Here is a 13,410-nt window from a genome sequence, read left to right on the forward strand (position 1 = left end):
CAACTCCCTGTTTGTTTCTTTAAATAATCCAGAAGGCAAAGGAATAAGTATCCAGGCATAAAGTTTACAAGGCACATTTGCTTCCAAGTTGTTAAGATTCATCTTTCTCTTGAGGCAATCAGAGTTTTATCTCTTATAGTTCAATGTAAAAAAAAAAAAAATAGTAAAATTTAAAAATATAGAAAGAAGTATCTTTTTTATTTGATTCTCTTATGTTCACACTATTTTCCTCCTACATTATTTATGATAACCAATTTAAATAAGATTCATGAGCACTATGCCACAGTTTCTTCAGAAAGCTCATAGAAATGAGATACATATGCCTTAAACCACATATATTACATTTGGTAAATTTTAAATGCAACTAGTTTGCTCTAGGCACTGTCAGCACTTTATAAATACATCTCTGAATATGTTAAAAACACTACTATTGAACATCTAAAAATGAAGAAAAAAATCACTTTTTTATCCAGTTTTACACTATGTCTTAAACATTTTGGTACCAAATAAAATTTCAATGAAACCAGCAAGATGAAATAGAGCAAACCGGAGGTGGAACAAAATGGCACATACAGCCAAAGGTTATCTCTCAGATCAAGTATGAATGTGAACAGCTGTTGACACATCAAACGACCTTCCGAGAACCTATCAAAGGCACTATCAGTGACCTCCTGCTGTGAAGAGGCACCATAACCACAGCAACTCATATAAGAGTGATGTGGGCTTGCTTATAGTTTAAGACAATGGTTTTTAACCTGGGGGTCAAATGCCTCATTTACAGTGGTCGCCTAAGACTATCAGAAAATGTAGGTATTTACATTATGATTCATAACAGCAAATGACAGTTATGATGTAGCACCAAAAAAATTTTGGTTGGGGATCACCACAACATGAGGAACCATTTCAAAGGGACATAGCATTAGGAAGGTTAAGAACCACTAGTTTAAAAGGTTAAGGTCATTATCATCATGGTAGGAAGGATGGTGGCATACAGGCTGACTTCGTGCTGGAGAAGTAGCTGAGACTTCTACAGTGGGATGTGCAGGCACAGGAAGAGAGAAGACACTAGGCCTGACAATATGGGCTTTTGAACCTCAAATCCGACCCCCAGTGACACACTTTCTCCAATAAGGTTATACCTACTCCAACAAGGCCACACCTATTTCTTCTCAAGTAGTACCACTCCCTGATGACCAAGCATTTAAATGTATGAGCTTATTGAAGGCCACTCTTATTCAAGACCACTGTAGTGGCTAACAGACCACAGTGCTTAGTATATTAAAAGATGCACCTTGCAGAAGGTAAGAAAAAATTACCCATATGACTCCTCCCCATATTCGAAGGAGAAATGAGAAATGTATGCCAGATCTTGGGCTGGAAAATCTGCACCAAGGCTACAATTCAAGGCACAGTCCCATAATTCATGTCCTAACATAAGTGCTTAACCACTGAGTCTCTGAAACCATATTATCCAGGTGCACACTACTCCAACCTTGGGCAGCACAATATAGAACACAACTCCATCCACTGAAAAAAAATCAGATAAGAAGCACAAGACAGTTTTCTGGACCTCAGAACAAGGCTGGAAAAACCTACCCTGGGAAGATCTTAGAGCCTCGAACATCAGACCAGTACTCAAGATTGAAGTCCCTATAACATCTTCATTGGCAGGAAAAAAACCTAAGCCCTAGTCCATCAGATTCAATCCCAACACCACCACCCACTGACAGCTGTGATCTTGGGCTAGGATAACTCATCTGAGTCATGCATATGCCTCAACAGTAGGCAGCTCAGTCCAACCTCAGTGCTGATGGTCTTAATGGGCTTTGGAATAGGAATATGATACAGCATTGTGGTATTGGTGCCCACTCATTTCTTCAATTAGTACAGCACAGGAAAATAAATAAATAACTGCCTAGAGGAGGAAAATGGAAGTGAGCATTAACTCACGACACAGGAGGCTCAAGTATGTCCCTCTGTAGCAGGTTAACCCAGTCAGACAGCATTCCACCACAAGGTGAATAACCGTAGACAGTATGTCTGTGCCTACCAAAGATCCAGGAAGAGGCCAACAGGGACAACTTTTCAGGTGTTCGCCAGATCATCCTGAAATTACCAACAGCTGATTTGGAAAACAACTGGACTTAAATCACTGTCTAATACTGAAACTGCATGGTATTGGTACAGTGGCAGGCAGGTAGATCAATGGAATAGAACTGAAGACCCAGAAATGAACCACATACCTATGGTCAACATCCTTAGTCATCAGGAAGATGCAAATCAAAAAGACCCTGAGATTCCACCTCACAACAGTCAGAATAGCTAAGATCAGAAACTCAGGTGACAGCAGATGCTGGAGAATGGGAAGAAAGAGGAACACTCCTCCATTGCTGGTGGGATTGAAATCTGGAACAACCCCTCTGGAAATCAGTCTGTCAATTCCTCAGAAAATTGGACATAGTATTTACTACCTAAGGACCCAACTATACCACTCCTGGGCATATACCCAGAAGATGCTCCAACATGTAATAAGGACACATGCTCCACTATGTTCATAGCAGCCTTATTTGTAATAGCCAGAAGCTGGAAACAACCCAGATGTCCCTCAACAGAGGAATAGATACAGAAATTGTGGTACATTAACACAGTGGAATAGTACTCACTTATTACAAACAATGGCTTCATGAAATTCACAGGCAAATGGATGGAACTTGAAAATATAATCCTGAGTGAGGTAACTCAGTCATAAAAAAATACACATGGTATGTACTCAATGATAAGTTGGTATTAGGCAAAGATCATGGAATACCCATGATACAATTCACAGACCATATGAAGCCCAAGAAGAAGAAAGACCAGTGAATTCTTCAGTTCTTCTTAGAAGGGGGAACAAAATACTCACAGGAGGAAAGATGGAGACAAAGTGTGGAGCAAAGAATAAATGAAAGGCCATCCAGAGACTGCCCCACCTGGGGATACATCTCATATAAACTCACCAAACCCAGACACTATTATTGATGCTGGGAAGTACTTGCTGATGGAAGTCTGATATGGCTGTCTCTTGAGAGGCTCTGTCAGAGCCTGACAAATACAGAGGTAGATGCTCACAGCCAACCATTGGACTAAGTGTGGGGTCCTCGATGGAGGAGTTGGAGAAGGAACTGAAGGAGCTGTGGGGGGTTGCAGCCCTTGGGGGAAACAACAGTGTCAATCGGCCAGACCCCCATCTCCAAGCTCTCAGGGACTGGACCACCAACCAAAGGGTACACATGGAGGGACCCATGGCTCTGGCGGAATATTTGACAGAGGATGGCCTTGTTGGACATCAGTGGGAGGAGCAACCCTTGGGTCTGAGGTTGTTCAATGCCCCATTGTAGCTGAATGTCAGGGCAGGAAGGTGGGAGTGAGTAGATGGGTGGGGAAGCACCCTCCTAAAGGCAGAGGAAGGGGGAATGGGATAAGGGGTTTCTGGGGGGAAAGGGGATAACATTTGAAATATAAATAAAGAAAATATCTAATTAGAGAGAGAGAGAGAAAGAGAGAGAGAGAGAGAAAGAACAATTATTCCTTGATGTCAAATGCTACAAATTCAGAAGTAACAAGCCTGCTTAGAAGTCTTGCAATGATAGGCACAAAACCTGCAGAACTGAAAGTGCTGGATTCTTCAATGCATAAATAAGCTCAAATATCAACAAACACCAAGAACTCTTTAGTTGAGATCAACTGACAGTCAAAACAAGACAAGAGATACTGAAAGCCCTTGCTGCTGGGGCAGACCCCTAGTTGGTCTGCTCCCATGAAGATTCCATATCCCAATTCATCCTAAAAGACCTGCTGCACTCAGAGCAGTTGGGATCCACTGCACTCAGAGCAGTTGAGCAGTTAAGGACCCTCTGCTCTCAAAGCAGTTGGGGTTCAGGTACACTCAGCACAGTTGGAAAACAGCTTGACTGCTCCACTGAAGATCCAACAGTCTGGAGACCTCCCAGGAGATCCAATGCAGCCAGGGCAACAGATCAGCAGGTTCTCTGTCCCTGTGAAGAGCTGCCCAATTGGAACGCCCCACAGGTGGTCTGATATAGCTAGGGCTGCAAACCTACCAGGAGACCTAAAGCAACCAGGACAAAAGAGGCAGAGTCCAGAGAGTCACCCAGATCAACAAACACCAGGGATATCCAGATGGCAAAAAGCAAGCACAAGACCATAAGCAACAGAAGCCAAAATATGTGGGCATCATCAGAATCCAATTCTCCCACCACAGCAAGCCAACACCAACAACCTGAAATCAGGAATCTGTCCTAAAATCCTATCTCATGAAGATAATAGAGTTCTTTAAGGAGGATATCAATAACTCACTGAAAGAAATACAGGAAAACACGGGTAAACAGGTGAAGGAATTGAATAAAGCAATCCAAGACCTAAAAGTGGATATAGAAACAATGAAGAAAACACAAATGGAGGCAAACCTGGAAATGGAAAACCTAGGAAAGCAGTCAGAAAGTACAGATATAAGTATTACCAACAGAATACAAGAGATAGAAGAAAGACTCACAGGAATAGAAGATACCATAGAAGAGATTGACACAACTGTCAAGGAAAATGCAAAACAGAAAAAACTCCTAACCCAAAGCATCCAGGAAATTCAAGACACAATGAAAAGACCAAATCTAAGGATAAATGGGATAGAGGAGAACAAAGATTCCCCATTCAAAGGACCTGAAAATGTCTTCAACAAAAATCATAAAAGAAAACTTCTCCAACCTAAAGAAAGAGATGGACATAAAGGTACAAGAAGCCTATAGAACACCAAATAAATGGGAACAGAAAAGAAAATCTTCTTGTCACATAATAATCAAAACACTAAATGCACAGAGTAAAGAAAGAATATTAAAAGTTGCAAAGGAAAAAGGTAAAGTAAAATACAAAGGTAGACCTGTCAGAATTACACCAGACTTCTCAACAGAGACTATGAAAGCCAGAAGAACCTTATCAGAGGTCATGCAGACTCTAAGAGAACACAAATGCCAGCCCAGGCTACTATAACCAGCAAAACTCTCAATCAACATAGATGGAGAAACCAAAATGTTCCAGGACAAAACCAAATTCAAACAGTATCTATCTACCAACCCAGACCTACAGAGGATCCTGGAAGGAAAACTCCAACACAGGGAAGATACCTGTACCAAAGAAAGGACACGATATTAAGCATCTCACAACAAAGTCAAAAGGAGAAAACCACAAGCACACAAAGCCACCTACAAAAACAAACATGCCAGGAGCCAACAGTCATCTTTCTTTAATATCTCTCAATATTAATGGACTCAACTCACCCATAAGAAGATATATGCTAACAGACTGGATATGCAAACAAGATCAAGCATTTTGCTGCATACAAGAAACACACCTCAACAACAAAGACAGACACTATTTCAGAGTAAAAGGATGGAAAAAGGTCTTCCAAGAAAATGGTCCCAGGAAACAACCAGGAGTTGCCATCCTAATATCCAATAAAATGAGCTTTCAACAAAAAGTTATCAAGTGTGATGAAGAAGGACACTTCATATTCATCAAGGGGAAAAATCCACCAAAAGAAAGTCTAAGTTCTGAACATCTATATCCCAAATGCAAGAGCACCCAAATTCATAAAAGAAACATTACTAAAACTCAAAACACATATTGAACCCCACACAACAATAATGGGAGATTACAACACCCCACCCTCACCAATGGACAGATCATTGAAACAGAAACTAAACAGAGACACAGTGAAACTGAGAGAGGTTATGAACCAAATGTATTTAACAAATATCCACAGAACATTTCACCCTAAAACAAACAAACAAAATACACCTTCCTCTCAGGACCTCACGGTACCTTCTCCAAAATCAGCCATATAATTGGTCACAAAACAACGCTCAACAGATACAAGAAGACTGAAATAATACTATGCATCCTGTCAGATCACCATGGCCTAAGGCTGGTCTTCAATAACAGCAAAAACTACAGAAAGCCCGCATATACATGGAAACTTGACAACTCTTTACTCAATGATAACTTGGTCAGGGAAGAAATAAAGAGAGAAATTAAAGACTTCCTGGAATTTAATGAAAACGTTGACATATTATACTCAAACTTATGGGACACAATGAAAGCAGTACTAAGAGGAAAGTTCATAGCACTAAGTGCCCTGGTAAAGAAACTGGAAAGATCTTACACTAACAACTTAAGAGCACACCTGAGAGCTCTAGAACAAAAAGAAGCAAACTCACCCAAGAGTAGTAAAAGGCAGGTAATAGTCAACTCAGGGCCAAAATAAGCCAAATAGAAGCAAAGAAAACAATACAAAGAATCAGCAAAACCAAAAGCTGATTCTTTGAAAGTATCAACAAGATAGATAAACCCCTAGCCAATGGGGTCGTTTATGTATACTATCATATCATCTGCACAGTGATACTTTTTATTTCTTCTTTACTAATTTGTATCCCGTTGATCTTTTTTTTTTTTTTTTGATGTCTTATTGTTTTAGCTAACATTTCAAGTACTATATTGAATAGATAGGGTAGTGGGCATCCTTGTCTTGTCTCCGATTTCAGTGGGATTGCTTCAAGTATGTCTCCATTTAATTTTGATATTGAGGCAGTATCCAAATTAATGAAATCAGAAATGAAAAGGGAGATATAACAATAAAAACGGAGGAAATTCAAAATATCTTCAGATCCTACTATAAAAGCCTATACTCAACAAAACTAGAAAATCTAGATAAAATGGATGGTTTTCCAGACAGATACCACATACCAAAGTTAAATCAAGAGCAGGTAAACTATCTAAACATGTCCATATCATACAAGGAAATAGAAGAAGTCATTAAAATCCTCCCAACCAAAAAAAAAGCCTAGGGCCAGATGGATTTAGTGCAGAATTCTACCAGACCTTCAAAGAAGACCTGGTACCAATTTTCCTCCAACTATTCCATAAAATAGAAACAGAAGAAACACTACCAAATTCATTCTATGAAGTCACAGTGACTCTGATACCTAAACCACACAAGGACCCACCCAAAGAATAGAATTTCAAACCAATCTCGCTTATGAATATTGATGCAAAAATGCTCAATAAAATTCTTGCAAACCAAATCCAAGAACACATCAAAACCATCATTCACCAGGATCAAGGAGGCTTTATCCCAGGGATGCAAGGTTGGTTCAATATATGAAAATCCATTAATATAATCCACTATATAAACAAATTCAAAGAAAATAATCACATAATCATCTCCTTAGATGCAGAAAAAGCATTGGACAAAACACAATAGTCCTTCATGTTAAAAGTATTAGAGAGATCAGGAATTCAAGGCCTATACCTAAACATTATAAAAGCAATTTACTGCAAACCAACAATCAATATCAAATTAAATGGAGACATACTTGAAGCAATCCCACTGAAATCGGAGACAAGACAAGGATGCCCACTACCCTATCTATTCAATATAGTACTTGAAATGTTAGCTAAAACAATACGACATCAAAAAAAAAAAAAAAAAAAAAAAGATCAACGGGATACAAATTAGTAAAGAAGAAATAAAAAGTATCACTGTGCAGATGATATGATAGTATACATAAACGACCCCATAAATTCTACCAGAGAACTTCTCCAGCTGATAAACAACTTCAGCAAAGTGTCCAGATATAAAATTAACTCATATAAATCAGTAGCCTTCCTTTATACAAAGGATAAACAGGCTGAGAAAGAGATTGGGGAAACAATTCCCTTCACAATCGCCACAAATAGTATAAAATATCTTGGTGTGACTCTAATCAAACAAGTTAAACCTGTATGACAATAACTTCAAGTCTCTCAAGAAAGAAATAGAAGATCTCAGAAAATTAAGAGATCACCCATGCTCATAGATTGGCAAAATTAACATAGTAAAAATGACCATCTTACCAAAAGGCAATTTATAGATTCAATGCAATCCCCATTAAAATCCCAACACAATTCTTCAAAGACATGGAAAGAGCAATTCTCAAATTCATCTGGAAAAACAAAAAACCTAGAATAGTGAAAACATTCTTAACAATAAAAGAACTTCTGGGGGAATCACCATCCCTGACCTCAAGCTCTACTATAGAGCAATAGTGATTTAAAAAACAACAACAACAACAACACAGTATTGGTACAGAAACAGACAGGTTGAGCAATGGAATAGAATTGAAGACCCAGAAATAAAACCACACACTTACAGACACTTGATCTTTGACAAAGAAGCCAAAAGTATACAATGGAAAAAAGAAAGCATCTTTAATAAATGGTGCTGGTCTAAATGGCAGTCTGTATGTAGAAAAACAAAAATAGATCCATATTTGTCACCTTGCACAAGGCCCAAGTCCAAATGGATCAAGGATCTCAACATAAAACCATATACACTAAAACTACTTGAGGAAAAAGTGGGAAAGAGCTTTGAGCTCATTGGCACATGAGGAAATTTCCTAAACAGAATTCCAATGGCTCATGCTCTAAGATTAAGAATTGATAAATGGGACCTCATGAAACTGGAAAGTTTCTATAAGCCAAAGGACATAGTCAATAGGACGAATCAGCAGTCTACAGATTGGGGAAAAAAACTACACTAACCCTCCTTGCCCATCTGATAGAGGGCTAATATCCAAAATATATAAAGAACTCAAGAAGCTAACCACCAAAAAACCAAATGACCTAATCAAAAAATGGGGTATAGAACTTAACCAAGAAGTCACAACTGAGGAATCTCCAATGGCTGAGAAGCACCTAAAGAAATGTTCAAAGTCCTTAGTGATCAGAGAAATGCAAATCAAAAGGACCCTGAGATTCTACCTCACACCAATCAGAATGGCTAAGATTAAATCCTCAGGTGACAACACATGTTGGAGAGGATGTGGAGAAAGAGAAACACTCCTCCATTGCTGGTGGGATTGCAAACTGGTACAACCACTCTGGCAATCAATCTGCAGCTTCCTCAGAAAATTGTAAATAGATCTACCTGAAGACCCAGCTATACTACTCTTGGGAATATACCCAAAAGATGCCCCACCATGCCACAGGGGCACCTGTTCCACTATGTTCATAGTGGCCTTATTTGTGATGCCAGAAGCTAGAAACTACCTAGATGTCCCACAACAGAAGAATGGATACAGAAAATGTGGTTCATTTACACATTGTAATACTACTCAGCTAATAAGAATGAGGACATCCTGACTTTTGCAGGCAAATGAATCGAACAAGAAAATATCATCCTGAGTGAGGTAACTCAGACCTAAAAGGACATGCATGGTATGTACTCACTAATAAATGGATATTAGAAAAAAATTTTAAAAACTCATACAGAATACCCAGGATACAGTCCACAGAACTCAAAAAGCTCAACAAGCTGAAGTGCCCATGTGATGATGCCTCAGTCCCACTTGGGAGAGAGAAAAGCAATCATAAGTGGGGAGGGAGGGAGGTACCTGGAACGGAGGGATTGGGTAGGGGTATTGGCGGGGAGAGGGGAACCTGATATGTGGTGAGGAAAAGGACTAAAGTCATGAGGGCCAGCAGAAAGAATGGAAACAAGAACCCTCAGGAGAAAGGAGGCTGGGGAACCCCCAGAATGGACCAGAGACCTGGGAGGTCAGAGACCCAGGACTCAAAGAGAGGGACCTTAGATGAAATGCCCAACAGTAGGGAGAAGGAACTTATAGAGCCCACCTCCAGCAGGAAGACAGGACTCAAGTGAAGGATGGGGTTCCCATTCCACAGTCACATCTCCGATCCATAATTGTTCCTGTCTGAAAGAATTACAGGGATGGAAATGGAGAAGAGCCTGAGGAAAAGAAGGTCCAGTGACAGGCCCAAAGCGGGATCCAGCTCAAGGGGAGGCCCCAAGGCCTGACACTATTACTGAGGCTATGGAGTGCTCACAAAAAGGGACCTAGCATGACTGCCCTCCGAAAAATCCAAGAAGCAGCTGAAAGAGTCAGATGCAGATATTTGCAGCCAACGAATGGACAGAAGCAGCTGACCCCTGTTGTTGAATTAGAGAAGGCTGAAAGAAGCTGAGGAGAAGGGCAATCCTGCAGGAGGACCAGCAGCCTCCATTAATCTGGACCCCCGAGATCTCTCAAACACTGGACCACCAAACAGACAGCATACACCAGCTGATATGAGGCCCCCAACACACATACAGTAGAGGACTGCCAGGTCTGTGTTCATTCAGAGAAGATGAACCTAACCCTCAAGAGACTGGAGGCCCCAGGGAGTTTAGAGGTCAGGTGGGGTGGACAGTGAGGGCATCCAGGTGGAGACAGGGTGGGGTGGGGAAGAGGTGTGGGATCTGTAGCAGTCAAAAGGTGGATGAGGTGGTGGGGAATGGAATATGGAGTATAAAAAATAAATTAAATTTAAATTTTAAAAAGTGAGAAATACTGAAAGCATGTGAACTCTTGAATGGAGTTCTAATAGCTGTTTTAAAGAAACCAAGAGCTTACAGAACACAAAGAACTAATTCAAAATTCAGAAATGTAGACAATGCTTAGAAATCAAACAGAAATCTTACAACTGAAAAAATATACTAGAGAATTTTGAAACATACCCCAAAAGGACATTTAGATCAAGATAAGTCTGAGCAAAGAACAAGCCCAAAGACACTCTACTCAAGAACACACAGCCTGCGGAGAGAAGGAGAAAGACACACTGCTCAAGAATACACAGCCTGATGGGGGAAGAAGAAAACAGGAGAAATTAAATAAGCTCACAGTCGTTTTGAAGAGATATTAAAAGAGTAACTACTTGGGTTGCTGTGGTTAAAGAGAGACTAGATAGTGCCAAAAGAAGAAGAAACTGTATTAAACAAGCAATCAGAAAACTTATACTACCCTCAAGAAAAGTATACAGGGTCAGGAAGACCAAAGATCAATACCTAGATTTAGCTCAATTGCATCTATCCCAAAATATATTATAACCATGCTCTCTAACATGGAAGATAGGAGATTCTCAAGAAGAAAGAAGGGGAGAAAAACAACTCATTAATATGCTATCTGACAGCAGACATCTCACTCCTCTCCTGTTCTGTGAGGTTCCTGAATGGGAAAACTGACAACAGAAAATATTGTACCTAGCAGAGCTGTAGAAGTAAAAAGATAAAGACAGTCCCAGATTTCAGGGGGAAAGGCTATACAAGAATGTTTTAGGCAGTTCTTCAACTTGAAATTAGCCTTAATGACTAAGGAGAAAAACAATAGAAGATTTAAAATGCCACTGGCAAAAAGATAGAAAGAAACAAGATGAAATTGCTCTAACATGTAAGTGTGATGCATCAACCATTCACAGCTTTAATACTGACTAAAAAAACAAAATCAATTTTTAAAATATGCTTAGAGATGAGCAATATAGAAATGTCAAATGAAATTTTCTTTAAAAAAAATCAAAAATGAAGTCACACCTTTAATTCCAGGCAGAGACAGACAGATTTCAGAGTTGAAGGCCAGCCTAGTCTACATAATGAGTTCCAGGACAGCCAGGACTTTAAAAAAAAAAACCTGTCTGAAATTAATAATAATAATAATGCAATAATATCAAAATAAGAAAAAGAATAAAATCCATGTATAAAATGTTTTATTAACATACTTCCCCTTAGTGCTTTCCTTTATGATCATAACATATTGCTATCATTTTAAAATACCTTGTTATAATCAAAAGACCATTTTTTATAATGTCCAAAAAGCAATATTCTATAACTGAGAAAAACAAAATAATACTCAAGGACAAAAGCGCTCCTGCAGACTAGCTACTTAACCAAAAGAAAAGGTACAAGAGAGAAAATGTGTGCTGTTTGCATACCTGTGTACATCACATTAAAATCCATTAATATGTATAATTAATACATAACAATCAAAGAGCTCCATGGTGCATCATGATGGATACAAAACATACGGTAGCCTTTAAATCTTCTCACCAGAAAAACATGTGATGTGACTCATCTGTTAAACAGCTTGATCCCCCCATTCCACAATTTCTATATGCCAAAGTCCATGTTGTACACTAAAAACACAGCACACCACCACCTTAACTTGTCAGTTTAAACAAGTAAATAACAACAACTTAAAAAAGTAAAAAAGGATGGAGAGAGGGAAAAAAACTAAAATTGATAGAACTCAATTTTAAAATTTATAAGGCCTTTCCTCATTGGTAATCACTTGAAATTTAAATAAAAGTGAATTTCTCAATTAGAAACTATGGGCTAAATGGGAAAACTAAGAATCCAATGCTATGTGTCTTATGTTACTTCTACGGTTCAGAAATGGCAGGCAGCTTTCTAGGTGAATTAAGTAAAATGTTTTTGGGGAAATTATTCTAAATTGTACTTATAACACGATCCTGGCATTCAGATTACTGTAACAGCTTTAAAAATAAACAATAAAGCTGAAGCCCAGCACTCTCTGTTTGAAGGCTCTGTAAGTGCTTAGCAGTCAAAACAACGTGGCTTGGCACAGAAATGGACCGTGAACAAGAAGAGTCTGCGTGGGGCCAACTCAGACGGTGACAGCCAATGCTGGACAGAAGGACAAAGGTAATTCAGTTAAGGAAGACTCGTCAGTGTAACAACTGCTGGTGCAGCAGCTGCATTCCCAGACCTCCAAAGAAAGATACAGTGGGAGCTTTTCCTTTGTAATCATAAAATTTTAACCAAAGATGGGTCGTGTATAACTATAAAATATGAAAGTATAGCACTTCTAAAAGAAAGTTTAAATGAAAGGATTTGGAGATGGCTCCGTGGAAGCACACCTGCTTTGAACGCTGTGCTCAATCCCTAATATCACAAACGAAAATACTAAAGAATAGGTGTTTGCCTTTGATTCAGGCTAAAGATATATAAAGTTTCTAAAAGAAACGAGGAAAACATTTTGACTCTACGGTGAGAATGATTTTGTTAGAATCAATGATTTTCTTAGGAACTACTAATCAATAGCAAATCAGGAATCATCAAAATAAAATTTTTGTTCATCACAAGGTAGACAAAGAATTAAGTATGGTGGCAAATGCCTGGACATAGGAAGCTGAGATAAGAGATTAAGAAGTTTAAAGCCAGCCATGATTACATATTAAGCTCCAGGCCCACTAGCGCTACATCATGAAACCCTGTACAAGAGCCTATACATAATCAAATTATATTTAAAGGCATTTCAAAAGAAAACATTTATAATGCATACAGCTTAAAAAGGAACGCAAAACACTTTTACAATTTAATTCATAAGTATAAAAAAATAAAGGTTCATATTGTTCACCAAAGAAAATATATAAGTGCCTATAAAACACAAGAAATAGCCTCTGCCTTTACTCAAGAAAGACTACAGTAAACAACTGATACATCCAGTAGGAAGGGTGCAATTTACAACA

At 38.9% G+C, this 13,410-nt stretch overlaps 1 protein-coding gene across 44 annotated transcripts in view; it reads right to left on the bottom strand.

Moving 5' to 3' along the window:
* Positions 1 to 13,410, bottom strand: part of Rims2 (regulating synaptic membrane exocytosis 2) — a 522,550-nt gene that overhangs the window by 348,368 nt on the left and 160,772 nt on the right. The window lies entirely within an intron of this gene.

The sequence above is a fragment of the Mus caroli genome, unplaced genomic scaffold (genome assembly GCF_978045245.1).
Source record: "Mus caroli unplaced genomic scaffold, Mus_caroli_1 scaffold_16, whole genome shotgun sequence".
In the NCBI taxonomy this organism is placed as follows: domain Eukaryota; kingdom Metazoa; phylum Chordata; class Mammalia; order Rodentia; family Muridae; genus Mus; species Mus caroli.